Genomic DNA, 23,811 nt, shown 5'->3' with positions numbered 1-23,811 from the left:
AGAAAGGAGACTGAACAGTGTTGATGTACCCATCTCAAGACATTAAAGAAAGACAGTAATTCAAATCTCAAACATATGTAGACAATGTATGAAAATATTAATTAAATCTATAAATACAACACTGATCAATAAAAGAATGAAAAATCAAGTTGCATATATTAGAAACACAAAGAGAAGCCATCACTATGAACATTCAGACATCAAAAAGTATTGACATTATGAACAACTTAATGCCAATTAATTTATAAAATTATATGAAATGGGGATTTCTTTGGAAAAAATAATCTGTTAACAGAAGAAGTTGAGAATCTTAATAATTTCATGTCTATTAAAGAACTTGAATCTGTTATTAGAAACATTCTGAGACAGAAAACCCCAGCCCCATATGGCCTCAACATGAGTTCTTTGGAATATTCAAGAAAGAAATAATACGAATATTAAACTAACTTATCCAGAGAGTAGAAAAAAAGAGGGAACACTTCCCAAATCTTTCATAAGACCCAGGGAAACCCAACACCAAAACTTCACAAGGACATTAAAGGAATGGAAAATTACAGACTAATTTCTTTTACTCACATAAATGCAGTGATCCTAAATCCGATCCTAGAAAATCAGATCCAGCAACATATAAATAGGATAATATATCACGAAATGTGGGTTTATTCCAGGCATGTAAGATTGGTTTAACATTTGGAAAAATACATACATATGTTCACTAAAAGACGTGTCCATGAATATTCATAGCAGCAGCATTCATCAAGCCGACCTGGAAACTACCCAAAGGTCTATCAACAGTTGAATGAATAAATAAATACTGGGATATTCACATAATGCAATACTACAGCAATGAGAATGAACAAAATATAGCCACTCACAAATATAGTATTGAGGGAAACAAGCCAGAAAGAGAAAAGTACCTATTTAAGCTGCAATTTGCATAGAGTACAAAAATAGGCAAAGTGATCCACGATGTTAAAAGTCTAGATAATGGCTCCCCCGGGGTGGAAGAAAGATCACAATTAGGAGCAGGCATGAGGGGACTTCTGTGTGTTGGTGCATTGTGTGTTACGTTTGTAAAAATGTATGAAGCTTTTACACTTAATGCTATGTTCACTTTAATGTCTGTATAGTTAGTTCAGTACTAGATGACGGAATAAATGGGTTCTAATTGGGAAAGATTCTCACTTCAGCGCTGTATGGCTAAAAACAAGGAATATTTAGTCCCTTCTACCACCCCACCCCTCCACCCACCATGTTTGTTATTCTAGTGACAATACTCGAGAAGAATGAGGTGTAGGATGAGATTGTGGTATTTGAAGTATTGGGACTCTGTTTATGATTCATTTATTTGATCAAGGACTGTCCTTGCATTTCACAAATGATTATAGGTTTACATTTTCAGCAGGTAGCATTACTCACTACAGGATGAGATAGAAGATATTCATTGATCAAAAGTAAGAAAATAAAAGATATGGCTGGGGAAAAAAAATCCCCTCTAACAAGTCTATTAGAGAAGTAGTTTAACTTTGAACAGCATCATTTACAGAATCTTATAATTTTCTCTTTGGGTAGATTTTCAAAGTTTTCAAAATATAGCTAGTTCTGTAATTTAAGTCCCACAGCTGTGGTGCTGAGTTAATTTTCTAATTTCTTAGGAAGAGAGTCAATCTGCATAATCAGTTTCTGAAACAATGGTGGATATTTCCCCCGTGAAATATCTGCTTAAAGGCAAGTATTCTTTGATCTGTGACTTATAAGGGAGAAAGATAATGAAGCTAAATACAGTCCATTCAAATCAATGCATATTTAAGAGCATATATAGTGTGCTGAGTCCAAGCACTAGAAATGTGGTAGTATTTTATTAACATATTAACATTGGCTACTAATTGTAAATAAATCAATTAAAGCACAGAATAATAATTGAAGCCAATTGTATAAGTACAGAATATGTAGACAGAGAAGCAAGAATTTAAGCTCATAAGTATAGCAACCAATCAGGAAATGCATTCATATACATTCCTCAGAAAGGAAAAATTAAATTAGCCAACCTAAAAGAAATACCATTTTGCAAAGTATTGTGTTTTCATGGAAATGTGAAAAGGATGGTATTGACCAATAAAGCTGGCAGTTAGTAGTACATTGGCAGAACACCTTGACTTTAGTGTGTCAACTGTAAGCAACAGTTCCTCAAGCAAGGACAGAGCCACGATTAGATCTACCTTTCAGTACGATGATTCAAGCGATAGATCTGAGTTGGTGAGGAGGTGATCAGGAGCTGTGGCAGTGGATAAATAGAGAAGAGCCAAAATACAATGCACAGTAGGGTAACACATTGAGTGAAATCTGGATTCCAAGTTCTCAGTCATATTGTTTTTTGTGTGTTTGTTTGTTGTTTCCATTTGTATTACTGGTTGACAAATTATGGAGTCCTGGCTTCAGATTTGGGAGTAAAAATATCTGGAAATCCTTCCAGTATAGCTGTAATATTCTTTATTAAAGAGCATTTCCAATCATCAGTGTTTCTGATGTGCTGTGTAAACATTCACATGAGACTCCTGTACACAGTTGTAGACAATATGGGTGTGCATTGCTAAGTATCCGAAGATATTGACCCCTTGCTTTTTATCCCATAATCATGGAAACCATGCACATACCTCGAAAGGAGTGAAACATTACTCTTGTGGCTTATCACTCTTTCCCACTGGACAGATAAAGTAATCTTTCAAAATAATATGTTAAGTCAGTGCTTTGGCCCTCCTTACTACCAATTCTAATGCAGTGTTATAACACCATTTAATGCAAATCATAGAAACTTGCTGCATTCTAAGAAGTTTGGGATTAGCAGATGTAAACTATTACATATAGGATGGATAAACAACAAGTTCCTCCTCTATAGAGAATATACGGAACTATATTCAATATCTTGTGATAAACCATAGTGGAAAAGAATATTTTTTAAAGTCTATATGTGTAAAATAAATAAATACATACATACATACATACATACAAGTTGGACTTCTGTCTTAGACTGTGAGCTTAGTCTCCCAAGAATCTAGTGTGAGGCTGGTCTGATAGCAGAGGGCCATACTTATTGAACTGAACTGACTAGCAGAACCTGTATCTTTTACCATATCAGAAATTTTTTTTTTTTAAACATCTTTATTGGAGTATAACTGTTTTACAATAGTGTGTTAGTTTCTCCTTTACAACAAAGTGAATCAGTTATACATATACATATGTTCCCATATCTCTTCCCTCTTGCGTCTCCCACCCTCCCTATCCCACCCCTCTCATGGTCACAAAGCACAGAGGTGATCTCCCTGTGCTATGCGGCAGCTTCCCACTAGCTATCTAATTTACATTTGGTAGTGCATATATGTCCCTGCCACTCTCTCACTTCGTCACAGCTTACCCTTCCCCCTCCCCATGTCCTCAAGTCCATGCTCTAGTAGGTCTGTGTTTTATTCCCGTCCTACCACTAATCTCTTCATGACATTTTTTTTTCTTAGATTCCATATATATGTGTTAGCATACGGTATTTGTTTTTCTCCTTCTGACTTACTTCACTCATATCAGAAATTTTTTGGTGTACTAACTAGAAGGACTCTATACCTTCTACAAATTGGCCAAGAGCTAGTACTATTCTAATGTTTATGTCATCATGCTCTCCTTGAACTTAAATTATTAAGGCCTGGTCATTGATTTACTAAACTTCATAGGGAGTGGTTTTATTACGATGAAGTACAATATCATACAGGAATATGAAAATCAGAATTTCGTACTTGAGTCTGTTCAAGTCTTGGGTTAAGTCACTGGCCTTTTGGACCCTTAGGTTTGCCATTTAGAAATGTCATTCTCCCCTTTGAGCTATTTTTTACATAGGGATTTCTGTGAAGGGTAATGTGGTTGCTGGTAAGATCCTTTACAGAAAAGATCTGATATGTGAAGCCCTATTGTTTTCTGAAATCAAAGAGTCAAGTGGAAGGTTCTAGTTCAAGAAATTATCAGCAAAGTAATACTCAGAAAGATTCAAAGAGCAAATGTCTAAGAATGATGTGTATGAGGCAAACTTTTCCCCCACTTTTCGCACTTACTGTCCTGTAGGCAGCAGTAAAACACCAGCTCTACCAAGAAAAAACCTCCCTTAAAAACTGTCACATTTGCAAAATGAGAGTTTCATCTAGATCATTAAGAAAGCCATTAGAGAGTTGGGTTTTGGTAATGATAAACATTAAACACTGAAGACTAATTTCTTTGGTCTATTTTGCATTTTTTTCTCAAAATCACAGAAAAAATGCTTTATTTTTCTAATTCTGTTGAAGCCTTCTCTACAAAAATATTCTCCTTTCAAATCACTCTTGAGATACTAGTTTAATTGCATCAAATAATTGAATGATTTTGCATACACAAATAGCATTTTATTACTTGGCTGTGATGCGGCTTCTATCCTTTGTTGAAAAAAATATCCATTATAATCTAACTGAAACAGAAATTAGATAAATGATTGTTAGCTCCAAACTTTAAAATCAAGGCACTATTATTACTTTCTAGATCAAATATTGGTAGGCCTACTAAACATTCATTACTTTTCAGGCATCTAATCTAACTAGAAATTCATTGCACTGTTTCCCTTTCCTCCTTGTTCCACCCCTATATCCGTTGTTATATTTGCTCTTGCTGACAATGGAGTTTTGGTCAGCTGCCTACTCTTTATGGTGCTCTGCAGGAGTGGCTGTTGAGTTTCCCTTTTAAAATGCAAGGAAATTGAAACTGCAAGAAAAGAGAAAGGAGTAGAATTCACCCTAGCCAATAACATACTATGTAGTTGGGTTGTATTCTAGAATTGCTCCATGACCTCATATTCCCTTGAGCTGAAACTTGCCAGAGGAGATAAGCCACTGGCTATATTATTGATTTTGTTCACCACGTGAATTTTTGCCTTCTTATCCCAAATGTCCAATATAATATATCATCTATGGTGCCTAATACAGATAAATGCACCATGGGCAAAAGCTGAAAAATATCATCAGTGGTGACACAGTGGTGATGATGGTGATGATGGTGATGATGATGATGATGATGAAGAAGAGCTTATGTCACAGGAAGAGTCCCTAGCAAAAAAATTACTACATTTACCAAGTGCTTCTAGAAAATGCACATGCACCAAAAGATTTCACACATTAAAGAAGAATGAGTCTGGGGTAGAGACAGTGGTATAAATTGCAGTGCAATTTATGTCATGTGATAAATGTGTAAATATGAATTTTACAGTACATAATTTGGCTTTTGGCTGCTGTTTTTGAAGATTTAAGTGTCCTCTGGGTACCTGCAAATTGCAAGCCTTCAGAAATGGAATGTGGTGGGTCCTTTCTCTTTAGATATCCTGTCGGGATAACTTTCACCTGCCATCAACAAAATGGGCCTACAGATGAAAAGATGGTAGCATCTGGAAATCAGTTGATAGTGTGTTTTTGGACATTGGATGAGTTTCTTATTTTGAGGAAGCTACTGCCAATCTCTCTTCCCACCACCAAGCTGTCAGGAGCATTTTGTAATTGTGTTAAACTAGTACATTTATGGATATGTCTGCCTGGGTGTTTGGATGATGAGATCACAGGCCTCTGTGTAACTTGAGTAAGATGACTGGAAAACAGTCTGACCTTGCTAAGTGTTAAATAACAGAAGTGGTTAGGGAATTTTTGAAAAAAAATAAAAAAATAAAAAGGGAAAAGAGGAAGGAAGGGAGGAAGGAAGGAAGACATTGCGTGACTTTATATCAGACTTCTTTGGCTAAAATAAATCCAGATTAGCATTTTATAGCAGCATTACTGGATAAAAATAAATGCAAAGCATTTATGCAATTAAAACTTTTCTGGTAGTTGCATTTAAAAAGTAATGGTTTGTTTTACCCAAAACAAAATGGGTAGGATTTTTAATAATATATTTTAGTTAATTCAAAATGTTATTATTTCAACATGTAATCAGTAAAAAGCTATTTGTGAGGCATTTTACATTTTTTGGTACTGTGCCTATGATGTGGTATGTATTTTACATTTGCAGCACATCTCAACTCAGTTTAATCACATTTCAGGTGTTTTATTGCCACATGTGGCCAGCATCTGCTATATTGGATACTGCAGCTTCAGAACTGCAGAACTCCAGAACTCCTTATAAGATCTGGCTAAAGGTAGTCTCTAGCTGAGACCACATCACTGCTTAGCTTCTACCTGTCTTATCCTACTTTTCTTAACCATTTCTCCCCCAAATACGTCACTTGTACAAAAATCTCAGGCTCTGCTTCTAGGGAAATTGACATAAACCAATGCTTAATGAAAGTTAGTACTTCTTACTTAACAAAGAATCAAGTAGACTTCTTCTTGTTACCACCTCATCTTTGCCATACCCCCTGTCTCCTTTTTCTTCCATTTCTACTCACTTCTTTCCATACTCCACTTGGACTGGAGAATATATATTCAGTAGGAATTTCCACAGTCAGCAGCAGTTACCTCTTAGTATCCATTAAAAAGGAGATTCTTAATCACTTGGTAAAGTAACAAAGAGTCAAAACTCCTGACTTGGACTTTGACTTAGAATTTGGAACGAACCCGTGTGCAAGGTGTTTGCCACAGTTCTGTCTCTGGAGTGGGCTTTGCCTGTTCTCAGTTTCCTAAAATCAGATCCCAGGGTCAGTCATATTGTTCAGTATGAGTGATAAATGCACTTAGGGAAAATGTCAAAACAAAAACCCTTCTCAAAAGACAAGTGTCAAAAAAGAGAAAGAGATTTTGACAATGCCTTGTGAGATATATTTGAATATATCCTTTAGTTGATTCCCTTTTATTATTGTTCACTCAAAACTCCATTAAGGGGAACAACAAGCATTTGGTTCCTCTCATCATTTGGGAGCAAGATAAAAGATCTTTACAACCATTCTCCTTTTTATGCAGTCCAAGCATAGTGATGGATGGATGGCTAACTGTTCCCAAGATGGCAGAAAATTGGCTAACAAGGAGAAATGTTATGCACCCTTAGACAGCAACTGACTCTGGGATAACATTGAAGCTGTCTGTCTGTTAAGTAGCTGTGCAATTTTATTTTGTTGTACTTTTTTTTTTTGCTTGTTTTTTGTTTGTTTGCTTTTTAGGCCTGAGCAGAGATAAACTAGCAAGTTGCAAACTTGCTAACTGGGAAGTTGGTGAGGACATTTACAGCGTTTTAAAATCAGTTCAGTTCAAAAGAAGCTGAAAGTAGAAAGAAAGGAAACTCTCTCAATAGTCTGTGAATTAAACTCCAAATAGTCCTGCAGTTTGCTCTAATCCATTCTAATTCATAGTAATCTCAAGTGCACTTTTTCTAAGGAATTGTTCAGACTTGTTCACAGTGGGAGAAAGGAAGGTTGATGAATGCACATTTTCGTAGTCTGTCTTCTCTTGCACTTTTTAGTGGATCCTGGGCACATCAGGTTGTGATGGTCATATTTTTTGCATGATTTGCCTGAATAAATAAAGGTATTTGATACATCGAATTATCATTATGTCTGATGTCTCCTGTTTAATGTGTCCAGGAAGATAGTTTTTTATTTGAGCAATTTGCATTTTAACAAAGTAATATCTTCTAATCGAAAATAATGGATGAAAATAGAGGGTAAAGAAGATAATACAAAATGGGAAAAAAATGAAAAAAAGTAAATTAAAGCAAACAAAATTGTTAAGTGGGAGGTAGAATATCATTATGAATGAGTATCTTAATTTGTTCAGGCTGCTGTAACAGAATGCCACCCAGGCTTATAAACAACAGAAATGTATTTCTCACAGTTATAGAGGCTGGAAGTCCAAGATCAAGGCACCAGTGTCTGGTGAGGGTCCACTTCTTGGTTCATAGAAGACCAGTGATCTTTTTCCTGTGTCCTCACATAGTGGAAGGGGCAAGAGAGCTCTCTGGAGTTTCTTGTATAAGGGCACTAATCCCATTCATGAAGCTCCACTCTTATGATCTAATCACTTCCCAAAGGCCCCGTATCCTAATATCATCACACAGGGGATTAGGTTTTAGCATATGAAGTTGGGAGTGGGGACCCAAACATTCAGTGTATACCAGTAAGTCTCAAACTTGGAGTAAGAAGATTGGAGTTATTGTCATAACACGTTGCCTTGAGTGAAACACTGGGTCTCTTGGAGCCACAGTTTTCATCCTTAAATGGGGTGATTGGACTAAATGCTCATTAAGGTCCCCTCCTCATCAGTACTACGGTACCATGGTGCCAAGTCAGCTTGTATAAAGATGTTTGATATTGTACTGCTTGCTTTGTCCTAATTGGAGGCATATTCTTGGGTCATTAGGTACGGTGGAAAGAGTTTTGAGGACAGATAAGTCAAAGTTTAAATCCCACATCTACCACTTAACTATTTGACCTTGAGCAAATTACTGGCTCATCTGAAAAACAGAGATAATAATACCTGCTTCCCAGAGTTTTGCTGATGCCCTTGAACAATGTCTAGAACAAAATAGGCTTGAGAAAAATCTTTTTTATTTTTCGTTTTCGGTTACTGAGAGGCCATTTTTCTGATACGTCTCCCCAGTTGACAGGAAAAATAGTCTCCACAGGAAACTGGCTTTTTCCTTAGCCTGTGCAAAGCAGTATGGGTAGAAGAGGGGGAAACTGGGTCTTGATCCATGCTTGGGAAACAACTTCTGATGCCGCAGTGGAAACCATGCCTTATAAAAGAGCTCCCCAGAAGGCCAAGGGACCCCAAGGGGACCCGATGGCTATTTAGGTAAATAAGCAGAGAGATACAAATAAATGTTTCTTAAGAGTCAACCTGTAGCAAAAGACATCCAGAGAATAATACACTGCAGGGGAGGAGTAGGAAAGAGAAGGGGAAAAAACTGATGCATGGATCTGTCTGACTCTTCAGCAGAAATCTTGGCAGCTTTTTCTTGTGGGATTAGGGCACAAGTGACTTGCAGCAAGGTTGGCGTTTTGATCCATTGGCAGAAGAAAAGATTTGGGACTTTTCCACAGAAGAATTGCAAAAAGAATATTGCTTTTTATTTCTCATCATGTAAAATAAAGCCACTGGCATCATAGTCCATCTTGTCTTGCACATTTTTAGTAGATTGTGAGCACATCAGGTTGTGATGGTTATATTTTTTGCATGATTTGTCTTAATAAATGAGGATATTTTATATGTCAAATTATTGTTATGTCTAATATCTACTGTTTAATGTGTCCAGGAAGATAGTTTTTTATTTGAGCAATTTGCATATGCATATTGTCTCATGATTTTAATACAATACTATTTGGGAAGGATGATTCCTAAACACATGATGGGAATACAATTACGCTGATGACGTCTGGTTTAAATGATCAGAAAACTTTCTAAATGTGTTTACATTCTGGTTTGTATAAATTAATCATTAAAACAAGAGTTAAGGATTTAGCAGAAAAGTTGTATGGCTTCTTAACTAGGTTTTCTTGTTTTCCTTTTACACGTGTAATAGCAGAATATTCTCTCTTAACTGTGTGTTACGTCTAGACTACCAATGCACTGTCAGAGAAGGGAAAGTAAAGCAAGAGAAACCTGATATTTAGGAGAATTACTTCAAGGCAGAAAGAGGTTGAACATTTTATTTGTTTTGAAGAAAATCAGATTCTTACTAAACATATCAGTATTGATTAGAATTTCATTATTTTAGTAAAATTTATTTAGCATGAAGCCCTCCATTTTAAATGAGTCTTATCATAGATGCTTCATGTGTATAACAGACCCCTTGAGGAGTAATAATCAGTGAGAACTAAAGGAACGCAGATTGTTCATCATCCTATAGAACCATTCTTTCATATAAGCATTCATTCAAGAGAACATTTACTGACCACATGCTATGGACCAGGGATAGAGCCAGAAGCCAGGAGTGTAGCAATAGTGATGACAACGCCTGTGCCCTCCAGCACCCCCTAGCATAACAGGACAGGTGGATACATGAGCAGTTACCATTGACTCGTGTGTGGCTCAAAGCTGAAAAGCATGCCCCCTGCAAAAAGCCACCATGCTCTCCTGATCATAATTAAGACACCTTGCTCCTCTTACCAAAGGCATACAGATATTTGGGGTTTCAAACCTTCTTATCTTCATAAAGACATGAGTGTGATGCACTGTCATAGAGATTTGTCTTATACAACCTGTGTCCTAATCAGTGCTGCTCCTGTTCTGTAAAAATACTAAATAAACTCAAAGGAAGTGAGGAAGGAGAGAGACGGGGAGAGGAGGGAGAATCCTTCTCCTGTTGTATAGTTGGAATGTACAGAGTTTGGAGTCAGAAACATTTAGGATTCAATTCCCTGTCATCAACTTCTGGTTGTGTGACTTGGAAGAAAAATCATTTAAGCTTTCAGAGGCTTTTTTCCTTATTCCTACTATGAGGAGGGAGATACCTGTGCCATAGTGTTGCTGTAAGGATTGGAAAAGGTACCATGTGCATAAATACTGGAGGGCATGGAATACTGAGATACAATAGAGGCAGGAGTTCTGCGTAAAAAAGGCACTGTCCAGCATATGCATCAGCCTTTGACTGCGTGGGTCATAAAACTGAGTCAGAATCCCAGTCTCCCTCCCCTTGAAAAGCCTTCTTGGACCTCTCCATCCGTCCAGATCCTATTGAAATTTCAAAACTGAGCTTTGGCTTCATTCCGTCATGGCAGTTGTCCTTTCACACCCTAGCCCTCCTTGAGCTCCTCTTCTCTGAGCAACACCAAATCAGCAGTGTGTCATCTGTGAGAAGAACAAATGCATGCCCAGGGAGTTAAGAGGACAAACTTAACAGAAAACACAAAAACTAGAAAGACAAATACTGTATGATACCACTTATATCTATGCCTTTGCACACACTTATTTTTCTAACAGGAATGTCTTCTCTTCCTTTGGGTTATGTGTTATGTGTAGTAAAAGATATATGTGTTTGGGGTGGGGTGGGGGGAGGAATCTCTACGACATTTCTTCTTATCTTACTTTGTCATCGTGTTCCCCTTTGCCTGCAGTGCCCTTCCCCTTTTTATCTACTTGATAGACTTACTCCATTTAGAAAATCTAATTGTTACCTACCAATTAACCTATTTGTCCTCAATCACTCCCTTCTTTAAAGTTCTATGGTAGGGCACATTACTATTATACTGTTTAAAATAATTTTAGGTGAAACAATTATGTCACTGTCCATTGTTACTCATATCAATGTGTTTGCGAATAAAGAAATGTCAGTTTTCGATTGTGGGGTTTAGGATCATCCTATCTGGGAATCTATGAAGACAGTGGAAATAGCTGTGATGAATTAATTGATCGTAACAAATTTATCCAAGCTAAGTTGACGAAAAACAAAAACAAAGGCAAATTGGCTGTTGGTATTGTACCTAAAAGGGGATAACATTTCTAGAGAAATATGAAACACATATGCCATTAATAAGAAATACTGTATAAAAATATTCAATGAGAAATACCCCAAACAATGCTGTCTCTGTTCAATTGATATGGAAACATGCTGGAAAGATCATTGGACCCCCAGCGTCAGTTTTGACATTGGTTGATGAGGTAGTTGGTTTACTGGAAACCAGAAAATGGTGTGATTCTCACCTCACCCCTTAGATTTACAGGACCCATGACCTTGGGAAAGTAACTTAACTATTGTAAAGTTTTCCCAATGGTAAAATTACCTGGCTGACACACAGTCACATGAGATAATGCATGTGAAATGTATTTTGTAAACAGTATAATAGAGATATTTGCCATTGTCATGATGATTGTGATTGTTATTATTATATCCTGATCGATCTAGTCAAGTAAATGCTTTCTGAAAACCTATCTTTTATCTGTCCTATGTTATGTACAAAGACTATGATCTCTTTCAACTTGTACAACATAGTAGACACGTGAACAGAAGTTTACATTTTAGGAATGTGTTCAGATACTCATGTTTAAAAAATAAGTGTTTAGTGTCTAGCAACTTGAAGGAAAAATTAATGTGACATAGAAGGTTAGTACAGAAGAGGACACTTCAAAATGGCAGAGGAGAAAGAAGTGCAGATCACCCTCCTCCCCACAAATACATCAGAGATACATCTACATGTGGAACAACTCCTACAGAACACCTAAGAACACCTACTGAACACTGGCAGAAGACCTCAGACTTCCCAAAAGGCAAGAAACTCCCCATGTACCTGGGTAGGGCAAAAGAAAAAAGAAAAAACAGAGACAAAAGAATAGGAACAGGACCTGCACCACTGAGAGGGAGCTGTGAAGGAGGAAAAGTTTCCACACTCTAGGAAGCCCCTTCACTGGTGAAGACGAGGGGGTAGCAGGGGGGAAGCTTCAGAGCCATGGAGGATAGCGCAGCAATATGGGTGGAGAGGGCAAAGCGGAGAGATTCCCGCACAGAGGATCAGTGCCGACCAGCACTCACCAGCCTGAGAGGCTTGTCTGCTCACCCACTAGCTGGGATGAGTGGGGTCTGGGAGCTCAGGCTTCAGTTTCGGAGTGAGACCCCAGGGAGAGGACTGGGATTGGCTGCATGAAGACAGCCTGAAGGGGGCTAGTGCGCCACAGCTAGCTGGGAGGGAGTCCGGAAAAAACTCTGGAATTGCCTAAGAGGCAAGAGACCATTGTTATGGGGTGCTCAAGGAGAGGGGATTCAGCACCGCCTAAATGAGCTCCAGAGACGGGCGTGAGCTGTGGCTATCAGCGAGGACACCAAAGACAGGCATGAAATGCTAAGGCTGCTGCTGCAGCCACCAAGAAGCATGTGTGCAAGCACAGGTCACTATCCACACATCCCCTCCTGGGAGCCTGTGCAGCCCGCCACTGCCAGGGTCCCGTGATCCACGGATAGCTTCTCTGGGAGAACACATGGTGCCTCAGGCTGTTACAACGTCACGCTGACCTCTGCCACCACGGGCTTGCCCCGCATTCCATACCCCTCCCTCCCCCCAGTCTGAGTGAGCCAGAGACCCCGAATCAGCTGCTCCTTTAACCCCCTCCTGTCTGGACAAAGAACAGACACCAGAGGGTGACCTACACACAGAGGCGGGGCCAAATCCAAAGCTGAACCCCAAGACTTTTGCGAAAAAGAAGAGAAAAGGAAATTTCCCCCAGCAACCTCAAGAGCAGCGGATTAAATCTCCACAATCAATTTGATAATACCTTGCATCTGGAACACCTGAATAGACAACAGATCATCCCAAATTTGAGGCAGTGGTCTTTGGGAACAACTGTAGACTTAGGGTTTGTTGTATGTGACTGACTAGTTTCTGATTTTTATGTTTATCTCAGTATAGTGTTTAGTGCTTGTTATCATTGGTGGATTTTTTTATTGGTTTAGTTGCTCTCTTCTTTTTTTATTATCTTTCATTTTTTTATTTTATATATATATATATATATATATATATATATATATATATATATACTTTTTTTTTTTTTTGGCGGTACGCGGGCCTCCCACTGTTGTGGCCTCTCCCTTTGTGGAGCACAGACTCTGGACATGCAAGCTCAGCGGCCATGGCTCACGGGCCTAGCCGCTCCGCGGCATGTGGGTAATTCCCGCACCAGGGCACGAACCCGTGTCCCCTGCATCGGCAGGCAGACTCTCAACCACTGCGCCACCAGGGAGGCCCCTTTATTTTATATTTTAATAACTTTATTTTTTTTCTTTCATTTTTTTTTCTTTCGTTTTTTTTCTTCCTTTACTTCTGAACCGTGTGTCTGACAGGGTCTTGGTGCTCTGGCAGGGTGTCAGGCCTGAACCTCGACGGTGGGAGAGCCGAGTTCAGGACATTGTACAACCAGAGACCTTGGATCCCATGTAATATCAGTCAGCGAGAGCTCTCCCAGAGATCTCCATCTCAACGCTAAGACCCATTTCCACTCAATGACCAGCAAGTTCCAGTGCTGGACAACAACCCATGCCAAACAATTAGCAAGACAGGAACACAACCGCACCCATTACCAGAGAGGCTACCTAAAATCATAATAAGCTCACAGACACCCCAAAAAACACCACCGGACGCAGTTCTGCCCACCAAAAAGACAAGATCCAGCCTCATCCACCAGAACACAGGCACCAATTCCCTCCACCAGGAAGCCTACACAACCCACTGAACCAACCTTACCCACTGGGGGAAGACACCAAAAACAACAGGAAGTACAAAACTGCAGCCTGCATAAAGGAGACCCCAAACACAGTAAGTTAAGCAAAATGAGAAGATAGAGAAATATGCAGCAGATGAAGGAGCAAATTAAAAAGCCACCAGGCCAAACAACTGAAGAGGAAATAGGCAGTCTACCTGAAAAAGAATTCAGGGTAACGAGAGTAAAGATGATCCAAAATCTTGGAAATAGAATGGAGAAAATACAAGAAATGTTTAACAAGGACCTAGAAAAACTAAAGAGCAAACAAACAATGGTGAACACGCAATAAATGAAATTAAAAATTCTCTAGAGGGAATCCATAGCAGAATAACTGAGGCAGAAGAACAGATAAGTGACCCAGAAGATAAAATAGTGGAAATAACTACCGCACAGCAGAATAAAGAAAAAAGAATGAAAAGAATTGAGGACAGTCTCAGAGCCCTCTGGGACATCATTAAGTGCACCAACATTCGAATTAAAGGGGTCCCAGAAAAAGAAGAGAAAAGAAAGGGACTCAGAAACTATTTGGAGAGATTATAGTTGAAAACGTCCCTAAATGGAAAAGGAAGTAGTCAGTGAAGTCCAGGAAGCACAGAGACTCCCATACATGATAAATCCAAGGAGAAACACACCAAAACACATATTAATCAAACTATCAAAAATTAAATACAAAGAAAAAATGTTAAAAGCAGCAAGGGAAAAACAACAAATAACATACAAGGGAATCCCCATAAGGTTAATAGCTGATCTTTCAGCAGAAACTCTGCAAGCCAGAAGGGAGTGGCAGGAAATATTTAAAATGATGAAAGGGAAAAACCTACAACCAAGATTACTCTACCCAGCAAGGATCTCAGTCAGATTCGACTGAGATATTGAAACCTTTACAGGCAAGCAGAAGCTAAGAGAATTCAGCACCACCAAACCAGCTTTACAACAAATGCTAAAGAAACTTCTCTAGGCAGGAAACACAGAGAAGGAAAAGACCTATAATAACAAACCCAAAACAATTAAGAAAATGGTAATAGGAACATATATATCAATAATTACCTTAAATGTAAATGGTTTAAATGCTCCCACCAAAAGACATAGATTGGCTGAATGGATACAAAAATAAAACCCGTATATATGCTGTCTACAAGAGACCTGCTTCAGACCTAGGGACACATACAGACTGAAAGTGAGGTGATGGAAAAAGATATTCCATGCAAATGGAAATCAAAGGAAAGCTGGAGTAGCAATTCTCATATCAGACAAAATAGATTTTCAAATAAAGACTATTACAAGAGACAAAGAAGGACACTACACAATGATCAAGGGATCAATCCAAGAAGAAGATATAACAGTTGTAAATATTTATGCATCCAACATAGGAGCACCTCAATACATAAGGCAAATGCTAACAGCCATAAAAGGGGAAATTGACAATAACACAATCATAGTAGGGCACTTAAAAACCCACTTTAACCAAGGACAGATCATGCAAAATAAAAATAAATAAGGAAACACAAGCTTTGAATGATACATTAAACAAGATGTAATTGATATTTATAGGACATTCCATCCAAAAACAAAAGAATACACTTTCTTCTCAAGTGCTCATGGAACATTCTCCAGGATAGATCATATCTTGGGTCACAAATCAAGCCTTGGTAAATTTAGGAAAATTGAAATCATATCAAGTATCCTTTCCCACCACAATGCTATGAGACTAGATATCAATTACAGGAAAAAACTGTAAAAAATACAAACACATGGAGGCTAAACAGTACACTACTAAATAACTAAGAGATCACTGAAGAAATCAAAGAAGAAATCAAAAAATACCTACAAACAAATGACAATGAAAACACGACGACCCAAAACCTATTGGATGCAGCAAAAACAGTTCTAAGAAGGAAGTTTATAGCAATACAATCCTACCTCAAGATGCAAGAAACATCTCAAATAAACAACCTAACGTTACTCTTAAGGCAATTAGAGAAAGAAGGAAAAAACCCCCAAAGTTAGCATAAAGAAAGAAATCATAAAGATCAGATCAGAAATAAATGAAAAAGACATGAAGGAAATGATAGCAAAGATCAACAAAACTAAAAGCTGGTTCTTTGAGAAGATAAACAAAATTGCTCAACCATTTGCCAGATTATCAAGAAAAAAAGGGAGAAGACTCAAATCAACAGAATTAGTGAAAATGGAAAAGTAACAACTGACACTGCAGAAATACAAAGGATCATGAGAGATTACTACAAGCAACTTTATGTCAGTAACATGGACAACCTGGAAGAAATGGACAAATTCTTAGAAAAGCACAACTATCCAAGATTGAACCAGGAAGGAAGAGAAAATATAAACAGACCAATCACAAGCACTGAAATTGAAACTGTGATTAAAAATCTTCCAACAAACAAAAGCCCAGGACCAGATGGCTTCACAGGCCAATTCTATCAAACATTTAGAGAAGAGCTAACACCTGTCCTTCTCAGAATCTTAGAAAATACAGCAGAGGGAGGAACACCCCAAACTCATTCTATGAGGCCACCGTCACCCTGATACCAAATCAGACAAAGATGTCACAAAAAGAGAAAACTACAGGCCACTATCACTGGTGAATATAGATGCAAAAATCCTCAAGAAAATACTAGCAAACAGAATCCAACAGCACATTAAAAGGATCATACACCATGATCAAGTAGGGTTTATCCCAGGAATGAAAGGATTCTTCAGTATATGCAAATCAATCAATGTGATACACCATATTAACAAATAGAAGGATTAAAAAGCATATGATCATCTCAATAGATGGAGAAAAAGCTTTCAACAAAATTCAACACCCATTTGTGAAAAAACCCTCCAGAAAGTATGCATAGAGGGAACTTACCCCAACATAATAAAGGCCATATATGACAAACCCACAGCAAACATCATTCTCAATGGTGAAAAACTGAAACCATTTCCACTAAGATCAGGACAAGACAAGGTTGCCTGCTCTCACCACTATTATCCCCACAGTTTTGGAAGTTATAGCAATGAGATAAAAAAGAAATAAAAGGAATCCAAATCGGAAAAGAAGAAGTAAAAAAGTCACTGTTTGCAGATGACATGATACTATACATAGAAAATACTAAAGATGCTACCAGAAAAATGCTAGAGCCAATCAATGAATTTGGTAAAGTAGCAGGATACAAAATTAATACTCAGAAATCTCTTGCATTCCTATACACTAATGATGAAAAATCTGAGAGAGAAATTAAGGAAACAATCAAAAAGAATAAAATACCTAGGAATAAACCTACGTAAGGAGGTAAAAGACCTGTATGCAGAAAACTGTAAGACACTAATGAAAGAAATTAAAGATGATACAAACAGATGGAGAGATATACCATGTTCGTGGATTGGAAGAATCAACATTGTGAAAATGACTATACTACCCAAAGCACTCTACAGATTCAATGCAATCCCTATCAAACTACCAATGGGTTTTTCACAGAACTAGAACAAAAAATTTTACGATTTGTATGGAAACACAAAAGACCCTGAATAGACGAAGCAATCTTGAGAAAGAAAAACAGAGCTGGAGGAATCAGGCTCCCGGACTTTAGACTCTACTGCAAAGCTACAGTAATAAAGACGGTATGGTACTGGCCAAAAGCAGAAATATAGATCAATGGAACAGGGTAGAAAGCCCAGAGATAAACCCACGCACATATGCTCAACTAATGGAACAGGATAGAAAGCCCAGAAATAAACCCATGCACCTATGGTCAATTAATCTATGACAATGGAGGCAAGAAAATACAATGGAGAAAAGATAGCCTCTTCAATAAGTGGTGTTGGGAAAATTGGACAGCTATATGTAAAAGAATGAAATTAGAACACTCCCTTACACCATACACAAAAATAAACTCCAGATGGATCAAAAAGCTAAATGTAAGGCCAGAGACTGTAAAACTCTTAGAGGACTACATAGACAGAACATTCTATGACATAAATCACAGCAAGATCCTTTTTGACCCACCTTCTAGAGAAATGGAAGCAAAACCCAAAATAAACAAGTCGGACCTAATGAAACTTAAAAGCTTTTGCACAGCAAAGGGAACCATAAACAAGACGAAAAGACAGCACCCAGAATGGGAGAAAATATTTGCAAATGAAGCAACTGACAAATGATTAATATCCAAAGTATACAAGCAGTTCATGCAGCTCAATATCAAAAAAACAAACAAACCAATCCAAAAATGGGCCGAAGACCTAAATAGACATTTCTCCAAAGAAGATATACAGATTGCCAACAAACACATGAAAGGATGCTCAACATCATTAATCATTAGAGAAATGCAAATCAAAACTACAATGAGGTATCACCTGCCACCAGTCAGAATGGCCATCATCAAAAAATCTACAAACAATAAATGCTGGAGAGGCTGTGAAGAAAAGGGAACACTCTTGCACTGTTGGTGGGAATGTAAATTGATACAGCCACTATGGAGAACAGTATGGAGGTTCCTTAAAAAACTACAAATAGAACTACCATATGACCCAGCAATCCCACTACTGGGCATATACCCTGAGAAAACCATAATTCAAAAAGAGTCATGTACCAAAATGTTCATTGCAGCTCTATTTACAATAGCCAGGACATGGAAGCAACCTAAGTGTCCATCAACAGATGAATGGATAAAGAAGATGTGGCACATATATACAATGGAATATTACTCAGCCATAAAAGAAACGAAATTGAGTTACTTGTAGTGAAGTGGATGGACCGAGTCTGTCATACAGTGTGAAGAAAGTCAGAAAGAGAAAGACAAATACCATATGCTAACACATATATATGGAATCTAAAACAAAAAAAAAATTGTTCCGAAGAACCTAGGGACAGGACAAGAATAAAGACGCAGACGTAGACAACAGACTTGAGGACATGGGGAAGGGGAAGGGGAAGCTGAGATGTAGTAAGAGAGTGGCATTGACATATATACACTATCAAATGTAAAATAGATAGCTAGTGGGGAGCAGCCACATAGCACAGGGAGATCAGCTCGGTGCTTTGTGACCACCTAGAGGGGTGGGATGGGGAGGGTGGGAGGGAGGCTCAAGAGGGAGGAGATATGGGGGATATATGTATACGTATGGCTGATTCACTTTGTTATAAAGGAGAAACTTAACAACATTGTAAAGCTATTATACTCCAATAAATACGTTTTAAAAAATTAAAAAATAAAAAGTTCAGCACAGTGTTCTACAGTCCCTTATATTGCTGCTCATAAACATGCTGAAAAATTTTCTCTTTCTATTCATATAAAATCTTCAAATCATCCTTAACCATATTGTATTCTTTATTTTCAAAATATATTAACTTCATTCCTTCCCCTCAGACATCCAGATAACAATTTTCTTGATGGATTTTTCTTTCTCCCTTTATTTCTCTTTCTGATCCACCTTCCCTGATTTTTCCTGGATGGAATGTACTTTCTAAAATTCAAACATGTCATCATTTTTTTCCTTAAGGACTTCCATCGTTCCTTAAGGACTATGGGTAAATCCCTTTCTTAACTGGCTTACATGATCCCGCATCTCACTTTTAAGTCGATTCCTGCAACTCTCACATTGTGATATTCAGCCCATCCACATTGTCCAAAAGTTGCAGTTTCCCTATGAAAAGGTTTTGTTTGGATATTCTACTTCCTCTATATAAGCATCCATTATGACCTCTTTTGACTGAGAAGCTTTCATCATCAAGGGTTTTATGAACCTAACCTCGTGTTTTATTAAGCCTTCTCAAAACAGGACTAATCTGTTACTCTCACAAGATTCTCTTTAATGTGATCTTAGTTCTTTTTTAAAAAAATTTTTATTGGAGTATAGTTGATTTAAAATGTTGTGTTAGTTTCTGCTGAACAGCAAAGTGAATGAGTTACCCATATACATATATACACTGTTTTTTAATTTATTTTCCCATATAGGTCATTACAGAGTATTGAGATGAGTTCTCTGTGCTGTACAGTAGGTCCTTATTAGTTATCTATTTTATATATAGTAGTGTGTATATGTCAGTCGCAATCTCCCAATTTATCCCTCACCACCCCCTCTTTCTCTCCTGGTAACTGTAAGTTTGTTTTCTACATCTGTGACTCTATTTCTGTTTTGTAAATAAGTTCATTTGTACCATTTTTTTAGATTCCACATATAAGTGATATCATATGATACTTGTTTTTCTCTATCTGGTTTACTTCACTCAACATTTTAATCTTTAGGTCCATCCATGTTGCTGCAAATGATATTATTTTGTTCTTTTCATGGCTGAGTAATATTTCATTTTATATATATATATACACACACACACACACACACACACCACATCTTTATCCATTCCTCTGTCGATGGATATTTAGGTTGCTTCCATGTCCTGGCTATTGTAAATAATGCTGCTATGAAAATTGGGGTGCATGTATCTTTTTGAATTATGGTTTTCTCTGGATACTTGCCCAGGAGTGGGATTGCTGGATCATGTGGTAGCTTTATTTTCAATTTTTTAAGGAGCCTCTGTACTGCTGTCCATGATGGCTGTTACCATTCTACATTCCCACCAACAGTGTAGAAGGGTTCCCTTTTCTCCACACCCTCTTCAGCATTTATTGTTTGTAGAGTTACTGGTGATCGCTATTCTGAGTGGTGCGAGGTGATACCTCATTATAGTTTTCATTTGCATTTCTCTAATAATTAGGGACATTGAGCATCTTTTCCTGTGCTTTTGGCCATCTGTATGTCTTCTTTGGAGAAATGTCTATTTAGATCTTCTGCCCATTTTTTGATTGGGTTGTTTGGTTTCTTTAATGTTGAGCTGCATGTGCTATTTTTATATTTTACAGATTTGTCCCTTGTTGGTCGCTTTGTTTGCAAATATTTTCTCCCATTCTGTGGGTTGTCTTTCTGTTTTGTTTATGGTTTCCTTTGCTGTGATCTTAGTTCACATATTGAGTACTTCCCAGGGTCCTGCATATCCACAAATGACTGCAAAAACCTCCCTGAAGTTTTCAACATGCAAAGGACTTAAGCTATAGTAGCAAGAGATAGCACACTTGGTATTTGGGAGCAGAAGATCCTAATATGCATCCTCAAATTACCCCTTTCCTAGCTGTTCTGGCTAATGATAATTTAAGCCACTGGCAGTCCCCTATGAGATGCCAAGTGATATCTTTACAAATGTTGCACAGGGGACAACTAGGGGATTGTTTCAGAATAACAATTCTGCCATTATTTGTACCTGCAAGTATGGGATAAAGCAGTGAATAGCATCATCCTAGGGTTGTGATCATCAGGAGTTTCAGTTAAAAAAAAGTAATGCATTAAATTTCACCAAAAGTTTGACCCCCTGCTTCTCAAATAGGATCAATTAAGTGCAGATTTGGAGTTTTATATCAAACTGTATTTGACTTAAGACTATAGCAAGTAAAAAATAGAACTGAATATTTTTTTACAGAGCTGGAAAACCTACACTGCTTTTCAAAGGCTTGTAACTTAACACCTGCTTCTATATTTCAGTCAAAGTTTTCTAAAAAGAATTTTTCTTCCGGCCAGAGATTTTACAAGAAAATGTTCAAATGGGGGGAAAAAAAAACGAAAAAGAAAAAGCTTTTAACAGAAAGTTAATAGGGTGGCCTAAATGGAACCCGAAATGGAAGCATTCACCCCCTTAATGTGTCTCTCTGTGGACTTCAAAGGAAAAGCCAGCAGGACAGGCCTTCGCTAAATGCAGGAATGAGGGTGGGCTCCCGTTTTCATTAGCTGGGGATGGTTACTTCATTTCTGAATGTATTTTCTCTGCAACTAAAGCAGTTGCCCACAGTATTTAAGTTATTAAAGCATCAAAATAGTCATTGGCTGGAAAATTAGTATGCTTCTCTGTGGACTTTGTTCTCTGCTATGTGGAGAGAACAGTCATGTTGAGTTGTCATTTTTCATCTTAAAGAAAATGTGCTCGTAAGAACACAAGGTATTAGTGACACATTCTTGTACTTTTAGAAAAACACCTGATACTGTGACATTTTCCCTTCTGTTTCCAATCTTTGTCATGACAGTGAGAGCCCCAAATGTGAATATTGGTTATCTAAACGCCAATGATGGTCTTTTACATTTATCAAAATGAATGTTGATGGAATATCCACTTGTTGTGTGTACAGTGTAGCTCTTTGCTTGGTATGAGGTGACACTTTGAATATTCTTTCAACCTGAATTAGAATTCATCCTCAGTCTTGCCTGAAACCTGACACATAAAATACTATTGAGTATCTACATTATTGAATCTACCTGTTCTGGGTTTTTTAAAATTTGGCTTCAGCTCCATTCATAATTGAATAATTTCATGTTGGAGCACAAAATACAAAATTTAATAACCATATACTTTCCACTCAGGATAGTATTTATCAGCATTTGAGACACATGCAAATGTTTAATAGGGAATATATCTAAGCTATTGCTGCTGTCTTCTTGTTGTCATCCAAATTCCACCTATTCAAAAAACCCAGAAGGGACAAAGGCCAAGATGTGCTCTCAGGGCCTGGGAAAGGGCATTCTACTGACCAAGACAACCAGAGATGGAGGCTTAGTGAGATAGATCATGGGATAAAGAAGAGTCAGATCCGTCTTTCTGTCCAAAGAACAAGCACAGGGTCCAATCAGGAGGGCTCAAAGCCAAATGGAACCAGGAAAGCAGACATATATAAAGAGCAGAGCATGATCAGGATAAAGTATAAGCCTACCAATCTTATTGATGTTGATAGAATCATATAGGGTATGCTAAACAGTACCCTCTGAAAATGCACAGAGATAGAGCAGACATGACTTCTTTATTCAAACAGTTGTTTGGAAAAGAAACAGCCCTACCTGGGGGTATGGAGGAGCAAAGGGATTGAGATATGTACAAGACATCCTTTACTAATAATTCTAGCTCCCAAGCCATAGAAAGCAGCTTCCCTAGGGAAGTCCTTCTGAAATTGAGCTTGCTATCCTGATTACAGAGCTTGAACTTCATGTGACCTATTTACTACTTGTATGACCTTGGACAGGGTTTTTTGTTGTTTGTTTCAACATCTCTGCCTCAGTTTTCTCATTTCCAAAATGGGAACAATAATAGTGAATCTCTCACAATGTTGTCATTAATATTAAATGAGTCAATATATGTAAGTGGTGATAGCATTACCAAAAGTGGAGTCTGGCCGCTCGCTGCTGTAAAGCCAATAAAGAGGCAAGGTTGGTGGAAAGGAAAGCTTGCTTTATTTTGGAGGCTGGCAAACAGGGGGTAGGGCAAACTCATGTCCAAAGGCCAACTTCCCCCACTGACAACCAATGGGCAAGAGCTTTTATAGACGGAGGGAGGGGGCTACATGCAGAAACAGCACAGTCAGCTCTGACAGTCATCTTGAAGTTGGGCATGTGGTGGTCTGATCAGCGTCATCTTGATTGTGTTAAGTACAACTAATCTTCAGTTCCAGGGTCAGTTTGTTCCCATTTCTTTGAGGCTGTTCTTGGAATTGTGGCAGCTTATGTCATAGCTACAGTCTGGTCATCATGTAGTTAACTTCTTCCACCTGGTGGGGGTTTTAGTATCTATAAGACAGCTCGCAGGACATGGCTCAGAATATTATCT

This window comes from Physeter macrocephalus, chromosome 18 (genome assembly GCF_002837175.3).
Source record: "Physeter macrocephalus isolate SW-GA chromosome 18, ASM283717v5, whole genome shotgun sequence".
Taxonomy (NCBI): Eukaryota; Metazoa; Chordata; class Mammalia; order Artiodactyla; family Physeteridae; genus Physeter; species Physeter macrocephalus.
This window is presented reverse-complemented; position numbering follows the sequence as displayed.